The 18,301-nt window shown below is 42.5% G+C and overlaps 1 protein-coding gene across 6 annotated transcripts in view; it reads left to right on the top strand.

Annotated features, from left to right (window-relative positions):
- Positions 1 to 18,301, top strand: part of TMEM178A (transmembrane protein 178A) — an 84,656-nt gene that overhangs the window by 49,880 nt on the left and 16,475 nt on the right. The window contains exons 1-2 of one of the 6 annotated variants that reach the window (XM_057743418.1): positions 3,360 to 3,407; positions 12,090 to 12,142. The exons of 4 other annotated variants lie outside the window; for them this stretch is intronic. The gene's annotated coding sequence lies outside the window, so the exon portion shown is untranslated. Of the gene's footprint in view, positions 1 to 3,359; positions 3,408 to 4,197; positions 4,263 to 12,089; positions 12,143 to 18,301 lie in introns of those variants that run through there. One more of the 6 variants, XM_057743419.1, reaches the window with a different exon arrangement.

Here is an 18,301-nt window from a genome sequence, read left to right as displayed (position 1 = left end):
AAATACTGTCATATTTGCACGCGGGATTCTGGAATTACAGTCCTTGTAGCAGTGTAGCCTGAGGCCTTATTTATCCATGGCTTTGGATTGACTTCTTCCTCATTGATTGGGGCTGATAGTCATGCAGTCTGTTGGGCTGGTTCTAATTATGTTGGCTGTCTTAATTATTGGATTGTGCATGATCTGTTCTGTTCAAATAATTTCTCAGCAAAAAGAAAAAAAAATGAACCAGGTCAAGAGTACCTGCATCTACCTAGTTCCCATCTACTTCTGCCTCTAGCCCTTTGTGTCATGTTAAATGAATCATTTTGCTTCCCTGTTTTTCATTTTTGTCTCTGCGAACACACAGAGAAAGGTATTTATCGTGTGGCTTAAGATTTAGGGTCACTAAATATCACGCCCTCGTGAAATGTGAATTGTTGCTATCAGTTTGATAGGACCGTTAGTGCTGCCTCCGTGTAGTTTACATCTTTCTTTCTTTCTTTCTAATTATGAACTTTCATAAACATACTCATTATAGAAAATGCAGAAAACTGCAAAGAAGAAAACAAAAATCAACTGTAACCCTCCAACTTAGTTATGTAATCCTGTTCAAAGTTTGATTTCTTTTCCATCCAGTCTTTATGCAGATACATATATGAAGACATATTTATATAATATGATATATACTGCTTTGTATCCAGCATGGAGCCACAAGAATTTTCCAAGTTTAATCACTTTTCACATCTGCAGAGCGTTTTAACGTGTGGGTGCCTAGCCTTCTAGTTAACCAACCTCTCCTACTCCTGCCTCTCCTCCTATCCCTTTTTGGTCCACCTGACGGAATCGTCTCCCGGAAATAAAACTTGATCCTATCACCTACCTGCTTAAACCCTTCTGCGGCTGCTGATAACTTGCTGGATGAGGCCCTGCGGTGTGGGGGAAGGAGCTTTGCCTGCCTGGCCTCTGCTGACCTCTCTTCTCAGCTTGTTATTTCTCATCACGCTCTGTCTCACACAGTACTGAACCTTCTGGCCGTCAGTCCCTGAAAACACTCCTTACCTCTACGCCTTCCCTTTTGCTGTTCTTCCATCTGGAATGCCCATTCCTACCTCTAATGCCACCATCCCTATAATCTGGCTGACTCTGGCTCCATTTTAAGATTCTTTCCGGGGGGGGCTTCTCTGCCTTCCCCTCATTGGGAACCTGTTTCTCTGGGCAGTTCTATAGCAACCTGCTTGGATCTCCATCATTCAGATGACTCTGGGCCCCCTCCAGTCCATTCTCCACTCTAGGGCACGAGGGAAGTGTTTTCTGGCTGGTTTGTTTTAGAAAATCAATTGGGATCATCAGTTCTGGTCATTTACAACCGGAGGTGGCTTCCACTGGGGCTCATGATGGAGGCCGCGTCTCAATCCACCTTCAGGCGCGCTGCCATCGAGCCCCCGCCCTCCTCTCTGGCGCCACCTTCCCTGCCACCTCCTCGGCCTCTGCACCCCAGTCTCACAGGCCTTCCTCTTCCAGGCCCTCGTACGTGCCCTTCCTTCTGCTCCACGAGGGTCAGCCTGCTCATCCTTGGGAGCTCAGCCTTCTTGGACAGCCTCCACTGTTCCCCCAGCATCCAGGCACCCTCTGCTATGGTCTCCGAGCACTGCGTGCCTCTCCCTTGTGTCAGAGTTGTGATTTGGCATCTGCTTGTGCTATTATTTCAAGGATGCCACTGTCTTTCACTAGGCTTTAAGCTCTCTGAGGGTGGGGCTTGTGTTCGTTTTCTTTTATAGGTAGGATTGGATTGGGGGAAAATCACAAGGTCCAGTAGCTGACGTTAGAAAACTATCAGCAAATCAAGCTAGATGAGACCGGGTCAGTCCCGTGTCACCAGGTGGGCCAACGCAGGCGGCGTGCATTCGAGGTGCTCATGTGTCCAAAGTGCCTGTTCTCCTGTAGTCCTTGGAATAACCTGTGAAATCAACATTATCAGCCTCGTTTTATCTCAGACTCAGAGGTTTTCATAAAGGTAGCGGGGGGTGGGGCATAATTCAATGCTAAGCCAGCCTCGAGGAGCGGGGGCCATGTGGAATGAAGACAGCCCGCTCCAGGCTGTCCATTGGAAGGTGACGGACCTCCTGGTGTGCGGCGGTGGAGCCCCAGGGGTTTGTGTGCATGTCTCAGGGTGCGTTTTGCAGCTGGCTGGCTCGCCGTATGGTCTGAAACCAGCTGGGTGGCGAAGCGGTGCAGCCAGAAGCAGGGAGTGCTGCAGGGGCTGATTTTATCTCTGTGCACTGGTGCTCCTGGGAATTCGTGGTGCCCTCTGAGTCCTTTTGCATTGCCTGATAAACGCGAGGGCAGCTGCTGGCTGGGTGCCAGGGTCCTCAAAGGGCACTGTGCTAAATCTCGAGCAAGAAGTCGCCAGGTGCTCAGACTTGAGCAAACTCAGGTACTTCTGAGCCCTGCAGGGTAACGGAGGTGGCCTTTCTGCTTCTCATCCAGGACTTTTAAAGTTACCCCCAGAGGAGCCCAGGGACTGTGGAGGCCCTGGAACACTGGCCATCTAGCCCCAGGCTTTGAAAACCAGACAAGGGCAAAACAGACGTCTCCGTAAAAGAGAATAATCCGTAAAGGATGTTGCCAGAGAGTTTTCAAACATTTCTTCCGAATTTTCTTAAATTAGGTTTTTCTTTTAATTACCCAGTTATCCTTCAGAAACTTGGAACAGGCCTGCTCCTTAGCAACACATTCCTTGTCAATTACGCACAGGCTCAGGCTGCTGGTGCCCGGGCGATGCTTACGTATGAGGCAGCTGGAAGTTTTTCCCCTTGGGTTGAGGGGAGTGATAGGAATGCTAATGGCTGTAGCTCTGGGCTGAGCGGGCAGCTGAAGGGGAGGCCTCTCCGGGCACAGGGCTGGGGGGCCGGGCGGGGAGCAGAGGGGAGGCGCATTGCCTGGTTGGCTGGCCCGCCTGGATGAATGGGGGCTGGGGGTTAACCTGTCATTTTTGTGATTCTGATCAACTCTGCCCACTTCCTGGGTTCTTAGCACTGTATCCTCAACTAGCTGACTGACGTGACCCTCAGCAAAACTGCCTACGGGCACTTTTCTTTTTTCCTGCCTGGTCGTCTATATCATTCATGCCTCCTGATGTAAAATTAGGGCTGGAAACATTTCGTGGGCATGTTTGGGTGAGATGTGGGCTGAAATGTGGTGGTGGTGGGGGTGTGTGTGTGTGTGTGTGTGTGTGTGTGTGTGTGTGTTACAAGGTGCAGCGAGTGCCGTAGTAGATAAGGTACAGCAGCTCTGGACCATGTGCAGCTTATCTCATCCTGTCCTCTTCCTCAGACAAGGACTTGTGACGACTAGATGTGATAAGCACAGGTGGGAAACAGAGAATTACAGCTCTCCGTCACGCTGTCCTTGAAACTGGAGCAGAGGTACATTTATGTTTCAGGCTCAAGCACGCAACGGTTATTTTGGCTGTTTGAATTATGTGGGTAGGTGGGTAGTTCTAGTAGGAGGAAGGACGGGGACGTCAGTTTAGAGTGTGCAGCTGTGGGGCTGGGGGGGCTTCCCCCTCCCCCCCCCCCAGGTATTCCTGTCCGAGGTGGGTTCCCCTTGGCCAGCGGGAGGTTTAGCCTTCCCATCCTCACTTTAGGTAGTAAAGCCCGGCACCTCCCCCTGCTAATTTGGAACCTGCGTGTGTCCAGGGGCTCTGGGGTGGAATCTCTACCATGAATGGCCCTCGTTCCCCTCCCATCCTTCCCACACCTTCCTCTCTCTCCCCAGCCACTCCTGTGCCCCTTTTGTTTTCCCTCTGCCTTGGGGGGCAGTGGTGGGGGGGGGGTATGTGCACCTGAAAGAAGTCTCTGCCTGCAGAGCTTTGGACAGCGGTTTCCTAGAGTCTTTGTTTCTGCTTCCTGTGGGTGCAGGGCAGTGTGAGAACAAAGGGGATGGAAATATACAAATTAATGGTACGATAAAAGCAGTGCCACGCATCAGTCCGTGCCTGCCTGCTCTGTCCTTGTTCACTTAAGAGGACTAATTAGGCGTGATCAGATGTAGTCATAGTGACTCTCATCTGACAAAGTCTGCTAAGATATCTAAGAACTGGCTTTGGAAGCAGGTGCAAATTCAATGCCAGCTCTGTCACTTGTTAGCTGTGGGACTTCAGGCAGATTATTTAACCTCTCTGAGCTTCCATTTCCTCATTTGTAAAACAGAACCTATCTCATGGGGGAAACATGGATAAAGCTCTTGGCATAGAACCTGGTGCACATAGCAAGTCCTCGGTAAGTTATCATATCACTATTTAGTTACGTGGCCTTAGGCCACTTAAGTGGCCTGTGCCTTATGTGTAAACGGGACAGGATATCTGCCTTATGTAACTTTCTAGGATGGGTGAGAAGGCACTTTGAATACAGCATCACAGGCCATATAATAAATAAGAGTGTGATTATCATTTTCCTATAACTACAGTGAAGCAATTCTGGGGGTCTCAAAAGTGTGCTTATCTGGCTGCAGATTTATGTCGTGATTTAGAGATGCCTGTGGAGCTGTTTGGAGGAGACAGAATACATGGGAAATAGTGGTAAAAGCTGCTAAAGACAGGGGGCCCTGCCCTGACTGCCATCTTCCTGCTGCTGCTGCAAATGGCTTTGAGATTTGGCTTCTTCTGCCGTAAGGTTCTTGCCACTGGAAGGTGATGAGTGTCATCCTCAGCTCTTGTTGGAGTGAATCCCTGATAATTCATCTAACTTGGAGATTTTACCAGGCCACCTAACTATGAGGGTGGACTGAACGAGTAAAAGGAAATGAAGTTCAGACTTGTCAGTTTTGGTTAATCATTGCTTAGCCTTGATCATTTCTTAGAAAAAGTTGAAAATATTGTTTAAAAACAGTTTGTATTGTTTTTTGAAATTGGTTTCAATCATCTATCAAAGCCCAGGAGTACATCTCTGTCAGTGATCAAGCCAGCAGTAGAACAAGCTCTCCCTTTGGATCCTGAAGGCTGGCTTTAAAGGGGCTCCTAGTTTCCATTTATCTTGATGTGTATCTGTGACACATCCCAGCATAAATCCAGCAGCCCATCTGGTGAAGAGGACATGAGAACATTGTTCATGGAAGCAAATATGTTTAAATTTTTTCACAGTCTGAGCAGAGCTATTGCCCTTGTCTATATTTTCATAGATTAGCTCCACCAAAGGTTGCTTTCCTAATCTCCATGTACGGTAGCAATTAGTCATTTCAGCTCGATCCAGGGCTTATCTTCGTGAAGGAAACAGACTTTGAAGGATTCTATCAAGGCACCTGTAAGGGGCCAAGAGTGCATTGCTTTTAAGGATCATTTGCCCTGGGACACTGCCAACCCAGTCTAAAATGGGCAGCCTTTCTCCAGTAAGTTGCTCTTTTCTGAGTAGTTGGGAAACTGCTAAAGCCATCAGTATTTGTAGGTTATCATGTGACAGGTGGGAGATCACTTTCTCTCCGCTCCCCCCCCTTCCACCCCCTTCCTCTTTCCCCTCTCCCCATTTTAGAATTGTGGTTTAATTTCACTTTGTTAGTTCTCAGTTTTTGTGGAACCATATTTTAGATTCAGAAAGTAGATTCTCTGTCTAAAAGGCACCCTCTAAATAAATGTTTGTTGAACAAATGAGTAAGTGAAAGGAAGAATAAATGATGAGCTGATGGACATTTGATGGCAAAAGGTAATGATTGATACTTAGCCACTGTTTTTTTTCCCAAATGCTGGAGATGAGGATGAAATTACTGCTCTCCCTCAGGTCAGAACTCGTACTTTACTGGTCCTGCTTGTGAAGAGGGCGGGAGGAGAGGGGGTAGATGGACAATGTCCTTTATTAAGCATCAGTTGTGGGCTAGGCATTGTTAGGATGCTCTATATATGTTATCTCGTTTGATCCTTGTGACAATTCTGTGAGATCGTATTACCTCTGATTTACAAATGAGGAAATGGAGGCTAAGAGTGGTCAGGTGTATTGTTCTAAGTCATACAGCTGGTTCTAAAGCTGATATTCTAGCTTACAGTCTTGCATGCTGCTTCTTATATGCACAAATTAAATGCACAAAAAGCCCCATATTCCCAACTTTCTCCCAATATTTAGAGTACAAAGTTTTAACCTTCTGATTAGGAAAAGTTATAGGACTTCTCTGGTGGTGCAGTGGTTAAGAATCTGCCTGCCAATGCAGGGGGCACGGGTTCAAGCCCTGGTCTGGGAAGATCCCACATGCTGCGGAGCAACTAAGCCCATGCACCACAACTACTGAAGCTTCGCTCTCGAGCCCACGTGCCACAACTACTGAGCCCGCGTACTGCAACTACTGACGCCTGCATGCCTAGAGCCTGTGCTCTGCAACTAGAGAAGCCACCACAATGAGAAGCCTGCGCACTATAAGGAGAAGTAGTCCCCGCTTGCCACAACTAGGGAAAGCCCACCAGCAGCAATGAAGACCCAAGGCAGTCAAAAATTTAAAAATTGGAAAAAAAAGAAAAAGTTATATTCATTGATGTTCACATGAACTGAAAAAGTTATGGGGACTGGAGAAGGAAGAAAGCTTAGGTTTGCTTCTCACATTGACTGGATATCTTTCTGAATCCAGGAGACTTTGACTTCAAGTGTATATTAACAACAGCTGGAGACCCAGGTACTATTAAGACAGCTTTTGTCCAGACTGTATTGATTTCTCTGAGGTCAGCATGTTGTGACCAGAGCAAGAGTAACTAGAAGTGACTGTTGGCCTGTCCCCGTAACACAATATCCCCGTGGGAGGGAAAATACCACAGTGTGTGATACTTCTGCATCCACTGAGTCAGTGGCTGTATTTGGTTTCACATGTGATGGGGCTCAGGGAACAAGGCGTGGGATGGGGTGTCAGTTATTGATGTGTCCGCCTTCTCTCCAATGGCATAATCACTTCCCCCTTACCCACACTGGCAACTCTGAGATGGAAAAAAGAGACCAGGACCTGTCTCCACATTGTGGTTTTCCTATCTTCTGCTATACAGAGAAGGTGCAGGGGAGGAGATGAGAACGGGGAGGAGATGAGAACGGGGAGGGAGAGAGAGGTAGAGAGTGCCCATCTGGGCTGAAATCCCCCATAAGCCACATGAAATCACATCCTCCCTTCAGCCTCTAGTCGTAAATCCCCAGCCCACCAGCTACGTCACTGACTGTATGCCATGATGGTTCTGAGAAACTGAGAACCCCTGGTTTGAAAGTTTTAAATATTTTATTTCTTTTTATTGTAGACACAGCAACATAACTAAATTAAAGGAAATTTAAATTTTAATTCAGCAAACCAGTCATCACCCTGACCCAATGACAGTTTCCACCTTTGCACAGGATCAGACCTGTTGGAACAGTGTTATTTCTGGTTTTCTCCCCGTCACTTTTTTTTTTTTTAAACTTCCTGTGCTGGTGTTCACTATTTCTGCAGTAGGTTGAATCCATCAGACTTGGCATTGAGCCCTCCCTCTTTAGTCCCCAGAGATCATGTGTTTATAGTTCAAGGAACTCACCTGACTCTTGCCTTTAAGAAATAGTCCAGTTGTCTGGGTTTGTTCAGGTAAATAGAAGTAGTACTAGTAGTACTAGTAGTAGTAGTAGCAATAATAATAATGGAAGTTTACACTGATAGTATTATATAAGTATTATATTATGTAAATATTATGTATTTAATCCTCCTGTGAGTCAGATGGGCTATCACCGTCTATATATTACAACTGAGGAAACCGATGCCCAGAGAGGTTAAGTAACTAGCCAAAGGCACGGAGCTAGTGAGTAGTAAAGCCAGAATGCAAATCCAAGCTGTCTTGCTCCAAAGAGAATATAGAGTGAACACAAGTATAATTCCATGCTGCTACAAAGTTGATTCTCCATGAGTAATAAGAAGTAATTATCGCAGAACAAGCTAGTATGGTGTGGAGAGAGCAAAGAATAGAATTCTTCTAAGCAAAGAATAACATTCACACCTTTCAGGCACTTCCGGTATCAAATCCTCTTGCTCTTAGTTGCTTTTGCTTTAATTGGAGTCTTATTCACCTTCATCTGGAAATCTCTCTCCAGTACAGAAGCCATCAGCCATGGGAGACTACTGAGCGCTTGAAATGAGACTCATCCAAGAGGGTGGATGCCGTAAGGGGAAAAAAACCACCAGGTTTCAAAGACGTGGTGTGAAAAAAAGCATGTCAAATACCTCATTAATAATTTTCAAAATCTTGATTGTATGTTAAAATATATTAAAAATTAATATCACCTGTTTATTTTTGTAGTGTGACTGTTAGGAAATTTAAAATTATATATGTGACCTGCATTTTATTTCTATTGGACAGCAACACTCTAGATTTACTGCGTTTATATCTTTGTCCTTTTAATTCTGGAGACTTCATGATGGGTTTGTCCTTCAGGACCAGTTTTGGTCATTTTGGGCTTAAAAGTCAGCTTTAAGATACTAAGCTTACTGTACGTAGTTTATTTATCTGAGAGAGGGCTCTTCATACTTATTCAAGGAGGTGACGAGGAAAATCTTTTCTTTTGTCTGTTTAGCACCCGATTCCCTCCGAAATTAAATCTCATGGACAAGAACATGGCAGCCAGCCTGCCCTGTGAGCCCATAGTTGGTCTTTCCTTTTAAACTGGCATGTGCGCAGGCAGAGCTGGGAGGAAAAGAGCTCTTCATTTCTCTGCCCATGGGCCAGTTATGGAATTCCAAGTTGCCTTTGAAATGTTTTAGGAAACAATGCAGACTGTTCAGCAACGCTTTCATCTGCTATGGAACCTAAAGCATCAGTTATACTGCAGTTGTCAGCAACTGTTGCTGATGTACCTCTTAAACATCACGGACCCGGAAAGGAGTCACAGCCTTGGCTCTTAAGGAACTTGGGACATTTAGGGGGAGGCAGACTTGCTGACCTATTAGGAAATAACAGAGACTGAGTAATTAGAGCCAGATTGTGTGGCTCAGGCTCTAACATCAAATAAAGCCAGGGAAGGGGGTAAGCTGCATGGGCTGTGTGCTTGGGGAAGAGTTTTTTAAAAAAATATTTATTTATTTATTTTGGCTGCTCTGGGTCTTTGAATGAAGGCTGTGGGCCTGGAGGGCTTAGTAAATTGTGGATTGTTCTAAGGTGAAGGCTGTAGGAATAGGAAGAAATGGGCATGACACTGCCAGGGGACATGTCTGGGAGGGGGTGGAAGTAGCCTCCGGGGACCAGTCACAGGTAAGTGTAAGTGAGCTGGGGCAGGGATAGATGATAGGGGCCCATAGCCTGGGCTTGATTCAGGGGGAAGCTGATGGTATGTTCTTTTTTTTCCCTTCCAGGTCTGTCTGATTTTATTTATTTTTTAAGCTCTTTATTGGAATATAATTGCTTTACACTGTTGTGCCAGTTTTTGCTGTACAACAAAGTGAATCATCTGTATTTATACATATATCCCCGTATCCCCTCCCTCCCACGACTCCCTCCCACCCTCCCTATTCCAGCCCTCTAAGTCATCACCCATCATCGAGTTGCTCTCCCTGTGTTATGCAGCAGCTTCCCACTAGCTATCTATTTTACATTTGGTAGTGTATATATGTCAATGCTACTCTCACCTCCTACCAGCTTCCCCTTCACCCCCCCCGCCCCCCAACCGTGTCCTCAAGTCCGTTCTCTAGATCTGCATCTTTATTCTTGTCCTGTCACTGGGTTCATCAGTACCATTTTTTTAGATTCCATATATATGAGTTAGCATACGGTATTTGTTTTTCTCTTTCTGGCTTACTTTGCTCTGTTTCAAGTCCAAGAAGCTCAGAGAGTCCCATGCAGAATAAATCCAAGGAGAAACACACCAAGGCACATATTAATCAAACTAACGAAAATTAAACACAAAGAAAAAATATTAAAAGCAGCAAGAGAAAAGCAACAAATAACATATAAGGGAAAACCCACAAGGATAACAGCTGATCTTTCTGCAGAAACTCTGCAGGCCAGAAGGGAGTGGCAGGATATACTGAAAGTCTTGAAAGAGAAAAACCTACAGCCAAGAATACTCTACCCAGTAAGAATCTCATTCAGATTTGACGGAGAAATCAAAAGCTTTACAGACAAGCAAAAGTTAAGAGAATTCAGCACCACCAAACCAGCCTTACAACAATTGCTAAAGAACTTTTCTCAGTAGGAAACACAAGACAAGGAAAAGACCTACAAAAACAAACCCAAAACAATTAAGAAAATGGTAATAGGAACATACATGTCAATAATTACCTTAAGTGTAAATGGATTAAATGCTCCAACCAAAAGACACAGACTGGCTGAATGGATACAAAAACAAGACCTTTATATGTGCTGTCTACAAGAAATCCACTTCAGACCTAGGGACACATAGAGACTGAAAGTAAGGGGATGGAAAAAGATATTCTGTGCAAATAGAAGTCAAAAGAAAGCTGGAGTAGCAATACTCATATCAGACAAATTAGGTTTTAAAGTAAAGACTATTACAAGAGATAAGAAAGGACACTACACAATGATCAAGGGATCAATCCAAGAAGAAGATATAACAATTTTAAATATCTGTGCACCCAACATAGGAGCACCTCAATACACAAGGCAAATGCCAACAGCCATAAAAGGGGGAATTGACAGTAACAGAATAATAGTAGGAGACTTTAACACCCCACTTACACCAATGGACAGATCATCCAAACAGAAAATAAATAAGGACACACAAGCTTTAAATGACACATTAGACCATCTCGACTTAATTGATATTTATAGGACATTCCATCCAGAAACGACAGAATATACTTTCTTCTCAAGTGCACATGGAACATTTTCCAGGATAGATCACGTCTTGGGTCACAAATCAAGCCTTGGTATATTCAAGAAAATTGAAATCATATCAAGCATCTTCTCCAAGCACAACGCCATGAGACTAGATACCAATTACAGGAAAAAAACTAAAAAGTACAAACACATGGAGGCTAAACAATACATTATTAAACAACCAAGAAATCACTGAGGAAATCAAAGAAGAAATCAAAAAATACCTAGAAACAAATGGCAATGAAAACACAGTGACCCAAAACCTATGGGATGCAACAAAAGCAGTTCTAAGAGGGAAGTTTATAGCAATACAATCCTACCTCAAGAAGCAAGAAAAATCTCGAATAAACAACCTAACCTTACACCTAAAACAATTAGAGAAAGAACAACAAAAAACACCCCAAAGTGAGCAGAAGGAAAGAAATCATAAAGATCAGAGCAGAAATAAATGAAAAAAGAAATGAAGGAAACAATAGCAAAGATCAGTAAAACTAAAATCTTTGAGAAGATAAAATTGATAAACCATTAGCCAGACTCATCAGGAAAAAAAGGGAGAAGATGCAAATCAACAGAATTAGAAGTGAAAAAGAAGTAATAACTGACACCTCAGAAATACAAAAGATCATGAGAGACTACTACAGGCAACTATATGCCAATAAATTGGATAACCTGGAAGAAATGAATAATGTCTTGAAAAAGTACAATCTTCCAAGACTGAACCAGGAAGAAATAGAAAATATGAACAGGCCAACCACAAGCACTGAAATTGAGACTGTGATTTAAAATCTCCCAACAAACAAAAGCCTAGGGTCAGATGGCTTCACAGGCGAATTCTATCAAACATTTAGAGAAGAGCTAACACCTATCCTTCTCAAACTCTTCCAAAATATAGCAGAAGGAGGAACACTCCCAAACTCATTCTACAAGGCCACCATCACCCTGATACCAGAACTGGGCAATGATGGTACATTCTTGATGGGGCAAAAAACAGCTGGACAATGAAAACCCCAGGCTTACTGCTCTCAGAAACTACCAAAATTTTCTCATCTTCTGTTTGCTTAAGTGTGGAAGCTGGTACATTGGCACAGCATTAAAGCTATTCAAGATACAATTATGTAGCACCTATCTTGTTTTTGAATAAATACATAATTCTAAAATAAATACAGTTACATGATGGCAAGTAACACTGTGTCCCACTTCTAGTTATCCATTTAAAGAAACAAAAAGTTCATTATGCTATAAAAGGCAGGTGAATATATAGCAAAAATCTTAGAGGTTTTCATGTTCTATGTTACAGATGGGCAACTGAGGCTCCAGAGGATCTTCACACAGCTGGTTTACCTAAGAGCGGTGAGCAGGGTGGGATGGAAGGTGGGGAGATAGTGGCAAAGAGGCCAGTTAGCCAACTGTTTAGGAGTGAAGACTCTTTAAGAGTCTTGAGTGCTGGTGAGAAAGGAGAGGAAACATGAGAGCCACTGATTAGGCCATTGTTTAGGTAGCAGTTTCATGTGTCTGTTTATTTCTCTGTGTACTTGGCTTGATCTGTGATGCTTATTTAGGGTTCAGACTCCTAGTGTGTCTGATTGTTCTGTTGGTGAACACGGGCAGATGCTGAGAGATAACTCATAATCCAATGCTGACATTTATTGAGCCTTAGAGTGGGCCACATCCTAGGTAACGTCTCTTTCTTTCCTCACAATAACTCCCTAAGTTATCTACCATTATTCCCCCTCTTTTACACATGAAGGAACCGAGGCTCAGAGAGGTTAAGTAATTTGCCAAAAGTCACACAGCTAGGAATCAAATCCAAGTCTGGCTGACCTCAAAGCCTTTAGCCACTGCATATACTGCCTCATCATTGTTTGACTCCAGTGATTTTACACAGCATCTTCTGCTGTTTCTCACTTTTCTCCTTCATTTAACCTACAGTGTGAGTTTCTGTAGTTTAGCTTAGAATTTGATTCACTTCTCTAAGCATCAGAAACAACAGAAATTCGCCAGCCCTATGCCCCATTTTTAACCCCTGTGCAGCATATTTTATATATCTTATTCTGTGGTTTATGTCATCATTAAAGTGGCTCTACTTGGTCCTTTAAGAAGCTAATTGATCACTAAATATAGACCACAAGTTGTTCTTTTCAACCCCCTGCGTGTCTCTTCCCCCCATTGTGTGATGCCATCTGGTGCTGTGAGCTCATGCTTTTTGTGTTCCTTTTCAGAGAGCCAGATTCATTGCTCTCTAAACCCGGAAAGCCAGTTAATTTCGAAGTTCGCGTGCATGGCTTTGAAAAAATTTGCATCTAATGCCTCCTTGTGGATTTTCACAGCATCACTCTTCAACATATTGCATGGAACTTCTGTCTTTACCACCATCTATGTATATATGTATATTTGTCTTTTTACCCAAAGGACTTAATTTGTCTTTGGCAAACCGTCACGCAACCACGTGTCTTTTCCTGCGTGATTTTTGTCGTTTCATTTTGTTAGTTTTATGTGTGTGCTGTAGGAAGCCAAAACTTAATAATATACTTTCCTCTTAGAATCTATTTGACTTTCTGCTATAAGCGTAGAACACGTGTTTAAGAATAAGGAAATAAAAGAGCTAATGGCAGGCCTCTGACACGACTGCTGATCTGTCCTTTACGCCATCTTTCTCTTCCAATTCTGCCTGAAGTCTCTAGTCATCTTCCAGGGGAGTGGGGCACCAGGGCTGTAGAGCATTTTCTTGCAGACCCAAGGGGGAAGCTCTGGGCTCCTACCACACTCCTAGTCTTTGGGATCTTTGGGTACTTCTTGTGACTCTCCAGTCCAGACCTTCATCACTTTCCCCATGTCCTTTCTCTTCTCATTTCAGAGTTCTTGGCAGTTTAAATTTAGCCTGGAAGCCTACTGGGAAAGGAAAGGGAATTTGGTGATGTGTGCACTGTTTACCTCATTCCTGGCACGTGTGGGCCTCTCCTGGTGGAGCAGGAGAGCACTGGGTTGGCCGCCTGCCTCCTTTCTGCTACTCCTTCTGCCCACTGGGATCACGCCTGTTCCCAGCAAGGGGCAGAGGAGGAGATGGGCTCTGAGAGTGTTAGCGGTGATGTACAAGGGATCACACATTTCCCTAGCACAGGAATCGGTGGAAGGCCAGCCCCTCTGAGTCTGAGAGGTGAATTTCTCCCCAGTCCCAACCCCGTCTCTAGCGTTGAGCAGCTTCCATGAGATGCAGGAAGGATGAAGCTACTAAGTCAGCCGTGAGCCAATCCTGTCTCTAAATAATGTGTGTTGAAAGGTATGGATAATATACAGTCGGAAGCCTCAATTAGGTATCAGCTTTGTTTCCAAAAGAGCATATGTTTGTGCTAAACTGAAAAAAGTTGTTTTTCACTTCAAACTGACAGTTCATTTAATAACTGCAGTTCTCAAACTTATGGTTACTGGGGGAAAGGAGAAGCGGGAGGGGTAGATTGCAAGTTTGAGACTGTCATGTATACACTGCTGTGTTTAAAATAAAATGCCTTTCCATGAAAAACAAACAAGCTGTCTTTCTCATTACCCACAGAATTAAGATGCATTTCTAAAAGAGTAAGGATTTCTAAGTTTCCTGAGTGAGCATTATACAAGTTTAGGTAACACCATATACGTTAAAGCTTGGTTATTGCGTTGCACTGTGGCGTTGGGCTAGTTACTTAACCTCTCTGAGCTTCAGATTTTTCTGCCTACCTAATGGAGCTAACTATACCTATTTCATATTTAGCTCATGGGGGATTTTGGTGAGTATCGAATGGATTTTGTCAAATGCTTTTTGTTTTGTTTTTTTTTGCATCTATGAGGTGGTTTCTGTGCTTTATTCTATTGATAAGGTATATTACATTAATTCATCACCATGTGTTGAACCAACCTTACATTTCTGGCATAAATCCCATTTAATAATGGAGTACAATCCTTTTTAATATGGTGCTGAATTCAGTTTGCTAGTACTTTGTTGAGGACTTATGAATACATATTCACAAGGCATATTCTTTTTTCTCGTGATACCTTTGTTTTTTGTGTCAGGGCAGCACTGGCCTCATACAGTGATTTGGAATTGTTCCCTCCTCTTCTGTTTTTGTTTTGCTTTTTAAAAAATTAATTACATAATTTTTATTTTTTGGTTGCATTGGGTCTTTGTTACTGCGTGCGGGCCCTCTCTCATTGTGGCGAGCCAGGGCTACTCTTCGTTGTGGTGCGTGGGCTTCTCAGTGTGGTGGCTTCTCTTGTTGCAGAGTACAAGCTCTAGGCACATGGGCTTCAGTAGTTGCAGCAGACAGGCTCAGCAGTTGTGGCACACGGGCTTGGTTGCTCTGTGGCATGTGAGATCTTCCTGGACCAGGGCTCTGACTTGTGTCCCTTGCACTGGCAGGTGGATTCTTAACAACTGAGCCATCAGGGAAGTCCCTGGGTTTTTTTGTATTTTTTTGAAGAGTTTATGAAATGTTTTTTTTTAATAATGTTTATTTATTTATTTATTGGTTGCATTGGGTCTTCATCGCTGCACACGTGCTTTCTCTAGTTGCAGCGAGTGGGGGCTACTCTTTGTTGTGGTGTGTGGGCTCCTCAGTGTGGTGGCTTCTCTCGTTGCAGAGCACGGGCGCTACGCACACGGGCTTCAGTAGTTGCAGCACATAGGCTCAGTCGTTGTGGCACACAGGCTTAGTTGCTCCAAGGCATGTGCGATCTTCCTGGCCCAGGGATCGAACCCGTGTCCCCTGCACTGGCAGCCAGATTCTTAACCACTGCACCACCTAGGAAGTCCCGAAACATTGTTAATTCTTCTTTAAACATTTGGTAAAATTCACCAGTGAAGCTCTCTGGTCCTGGACATTTCTTTGTGGGAATTTTTGTACTAAGTTAATTACTAACTCAGTCTCTTTACTTGGTATAGCTTTGTTTACATGTTCTGTTTCTTCTTGAGTCAGTCTTGGTAATTTGTGTCTTTATAGGAAGTTCTCATTTAATCTGTATTCTCTAATTTGTTGGCATATAAATTTTTCACAGTATTCTCTTATACTACTTTTTATTTCTGTTAAGGCAGCTAGTTATGTCTTCTGTTTCATTCCTGATTTTAGTAAGTTGAGTCTTCTTTTTATATTAAATGGTCTAGATAAGGATTTGTCAATTTTATTAATCTTTTCTAAGAGGCAAGTTTTGTTTTTTTAAATTTTCCTTATTTTTCTAGTCTCTATTTCATTTATTTCCACTCTAATTATGTAATCTCTCTCCTTCTGCTTTGGGTTTAGTTTGTTCTTCTCTTTTTAGTTTCTTCAGGTGGAAAGTTAGGCTATTGATTTGAGACTTTCTCTTTTAATGTAGGCATTTACAGGTATAAATTTCCCTCTAAACATTGCTTTAGCTGCATCCCATAAATTTTCATATACTGTGATTTTGTTTTCATTAATCTCAAAGTGTTTTTAAATTTCCCTTGTGATTTCTTTATCACTCATTGGTTGTTTAGAAGTATGTTACTTAATTTTCACAAATTTCTTAATTTCCCAAATTTCCTTCTGTTATTTTTAATTTCATTATATCGTGGTCAGAGAACATACTGTATGACTTTCTTTTAAATTTATTGAAATTTGTTTTTTTAGTGCCTAATGTATGGTGTATGCTGGAGAGTGTTCTATGTGCACTTGAAATTTATGTATATTCTGCCGTTTGGTGGAGTGGTCTATAGATGTCTATTTCGTTTAGTTGGTTTATAGTGTTGTTCGAATCTTCTGTTTCCTTGCTGACCTTCTATCTAGTTGTTCTACTATTATTGAAAGTGGAGTACTGAAGTCTCCAACTATTATTTTTGAATTGTCTATTTCTTCCTTTAATTCTGTCAGTTTTTTCAAATGTTTTGGGACTTTGTTGGTAAGTGGATAAAATGTTTATAGTTGTTATATCTTCTTAGTGGATTGACCTTTTTAACACTATAAAATATCTTACTTTGTCTCTAGTAACATTTTTTGTCTTAAAGTCTATTTTGTATGATATTAGTATAGCTATTCCATCTCTCTTTGGTGACTGTTTTTGTGGTATATCTTTTAACATCCTTTTACATCTAACCTACTTGTGTCTTTGAATCTAAAATGTGTCTCTAGAGGACATCACATAGTTGGATCATGTTTTATGTATAATGCCAATCTCTGCTTTTGATTGGAGTGTTTGGTCTATTTACATTTAATATAATTCCATTTATGTTTACTTGTGTTGTAACATTACAAATGTTCTTTGTTTCTTCATGTGGATTCAGTTACTCTCCTTTCATTCAGCCTGAAGGACTCCCTTTAGTATTTCTTGTAGGATTCATCTGCTAGTGACACATTCTTTCAGTTTGTGTTTAACTGGAAATACCTTCATTTTCCCTTCATTTCTTTTTTTAAAATTAATTAATTTGATTTATTTATTTATTGGTTGTGTTGGGTCTTCATTGCTGCACATGGGCTTTCTCTAGTCATAGTGAGTGGGGGCTACTCTTCATTGTGGTGCGCAGATTCCTCATTTCTTGTTGCCGAGCACAGGCTCTAGGCTCATGGGCTTCAGTAGTTGCGGTACGTGGGCTCAGTAGTTGTGGCGCATGGACTCAGTTGCTCCGAGGCATGTGGGATCTTCCTGGAGCAGGGATCGAACCCGTGTCCCCTGCATTGGCAGGCAGATTCTTAACCACTGTGCCACCTAGGAAGCCCTTCCCTTCATTTCTGAAGGATAACTTTGCTGCATATATAATTCTCAGTTGATAATCTTTCTTTCAGTGCTTTGAATATGTCATTCCACTCCCTTTGACCTCCATGTTTTCTGATGAGAAAGTCTCTAATCTTTTGAAGAGCCCTTATACATGATACATTGCTTTTTTTCTTGCTGTTTTCAAGATTTTCTATCTTTGGCTTTCAACAATTTGATGATGATGTGTCTGGGTATGGATCCCTTTGAGTTTATCCTATTTGTACTTCATCAGACTTCTTAGATGTGTAGATTCATGTTTTGAATCAAATTTAGGAAGTTTTTGACAACTATTTCTTCAAATGCTCTTTTTGTCCCCTTTTCCTTCTTCTGCTTTCTGGGACTCCCATTATACTCCCCAGAGTGGATAATCTCAATTGAAGTATCTTCAAGTTTGCTGATTCTTTTTTACGCCTGCACAAAATTTTGTTGAGCCCCTCTAGTAAATTTTTAAATTTCAGTTATTATACTTTTCAACTTGAGAATTTCTGTTTGTTTTTTTCTTTTCATACTTTCCATCACTTTACTGCTATTCTCTATTTGGTGAGATATTCTCACACTTGCCTTTATATCCTTGGACATGGTTTCCTTTAGTTCTTTGAACATATTTAAAACAGTTGATTTAAAGTCTTGGTTAGGGACTTCCCTGGTGGTCCAGTGGTTAAGACTCCATGTTTCCACTGCAGGGGCGAAGGTTAGATCCCTGGTCAGGGAACTAAGATCCCACATGCTGTGGTGTGTGCCAAAAAGAAAACAAACCTTGAATTTTAAAGTCTTGGT

This window comes from Hippopotamus amphibius, chromosome 7 (assembly GCF_030028045.1).
Source record: "Hippopotamus amphibius kiboko isolate mHipAmp2 chromosome 7, mHipAmp2.hap2, whole genome shotgun sequence".
Taxonomy (NCBI): Eukaryota; Metazoa; Chordata; class Mammalia; order Artiodactyla; family Hippopotamidae; genus Hippopotamus; species Hippopotamus amphibius.
This window is presented reverse-complemented; position numbering and strand designations above follow the sequence as displayed.